We start from the raw sequence: 2,244 nt of genomic DNA, 5'->3' as shown, positions 1-2,244 counted from the left end.
ATATATATATATATATATATATATATATATATATATAGAGAGAGAGAGAGAGAGAGAGAGAGAGAGAGAGAAGAGAGAGAGAGATGTATATACATATATATATACGTATGTATATATAAATACATATGTATGTATGTGTGTGTGTATGTAGCATAAATTCATGAGGTATGAGAGGTGAAGAGCTATCCATATATTGGAAGGTATATCCATTTAATTTTTCTTATAACACTCTCCTTATATTTCCATTTTCAATTTTTAGTTTCATTTTTACTTTCATTTTGGATTTGTTTAGTTTTCGTTTTCATTTTGTACTTGTGATATTTATTCTACCACACTCCGTCAGAATGAGCCTTATTATTATTGCAACTTTAACAATCATACCTTAGTTCTGTAATTTACGTTTAAATTGTAGACTTAGTCTTAGTGTTACTTTACCTGTTGTAGTTTACATAAGAACACTGATTACTACTTTTAGCCATTACTGTTAACTATTTACATCTAAATATATTCTTGGCAAATAGATAGATTGTATTACTTCATGTTTAAAATAATTAGTATTCCTCTACTTTCCGCTCGTTTTCTGCATTTGTTAATACTGCCGCTTGGCATTTTTTTCAAAATATTCTAGTAATCGCCAACTGTGTGCCAGTGGCTATAAGGAGGTAGAGGGTTATCAGTTTCGTTAATTGAGACCAATAATAATATCCCATGTTGTAAGGTCGATAACCTATTTCTATAATAACACTACATTCAACAAATTCATTCTTATTTTCGTCTTCGTTGACAGTTCGTTTGTTTCGGCTCTGAAGTAGATAACTAAGGCTAGTGGTTCCGAATATTTTCAGTCGATCAATCGATTGAATTATAAGATGGAACTATGAACTCATCCAAACACCCATCAGAAACAGCTGTAAGATTATAATTAATAAATGTTTAAAACCCGTTATTTCTGTCTAATTCATATACGCATATATGCACACATACAAACACACACACACATGCATATATATATATATATTTCTGAATGCGTGTATGTCTGCATGTCTGTGTGTCTCTGTGTGCATGTGCGTGTGTGTGTATGTGTGTATGAATATCTTCTTACTTGCCAAATTATAAATTATATAAAATATATCTTTGACAAATTGGGTGATAATTGTTTTACAAAGATTTGGTAACTTGGAAGTGTTCTCACTGTATACAGCTCTTCAGGTATACGTATTGTGGAAATATGTACAGAGAAAGCTCTCATCAGTTCATGTATGGATGATTTCAGATTTGTTTCCAGATTTAATATTGTTTTTTTAAATCTATACTTTTAGTCATTCTAAAAGGATTCGTTTCTTTGTTTGTTTGTTTTTTTAAATGTATATTCTGAATTTTCCATTTGCATAAATGTCAAGCGGTTCACCTTATGGGACATTTCTAAGAAGTAGATCTATTGATTTGTAGTATGTTCACACTAATCCGTAGAAATAATTTTGTTCCTATTTAGCCAATATAATTCCCATTGTGTTGAGAGTATATGTATTTAACAAGAATTTTCATTTGGCAATTGAAATTTGCCTTTACGTTCGACTGAATTTTTTTTTTTTTTTAATTTGCTATCTTCAGTTAAGTTAGATATTTAAAGCATTTTCGTTTTTTACAAACCTAACGAAGAAAGTGAAGACCTTCCTCTCCCTGCATCATTTATATGTTTCTCTTTTCGCATTATAGCCAAAAGCTAGTTTGTAATAACAATTCCTTTAGGGCATCCATTGTCACGTCACTAATTTCAGTAACGATACAATCTGTCTTTCAGGTGCTTGACAGATGACAGCACTTGAAAGAAACTCTTCAGTATAAGTGCAATGTTTGTGCGTCTGTTTATCTGTATGTGCGTTCACACACACATAAGTACCCATATATATATATAGACATACTTACATATATACACATGCACAGACGGATAGCTGGGTAAGTGAATAAATGAATACAATGATAGATGACATTACTCGTTCAAATATGGCCCACGCTTGCTTTTTATAATATTCTTTTAAATACATTTTCAAGTTTACTTTTGCTGACATACGATAACGGCTGAAAATTTTAAAAATGATTGTTACAATATATCTCGTCTCTGAATGAGAACACCGCAGATTATACGCTGAATCAATCACCTCCATACAAACACACATACATATATATACACACACAAAGACAAACACACACACACACACACACACACACACACACACACACACA

The sequence above is a fragment of the Octopus bimaculoides genome, chromosome 11, assembly GCF_001194135.2.
Source record: "Octopus bimaculoides isolate UCB-OBI-ISO-001 chromosome 11, ASM119413v2, whole genome shotgun sequence".
Taxonomy (NCBI): domain Eukaryota; kingdom Metazoa; phylum Mollusca; class Cephalopoda; order Octopoda; family Octopodidae; genus Octopus; species Octopus bimaculoides.
Note: the sequence above shows the minus strand (reverse complement) of the source record.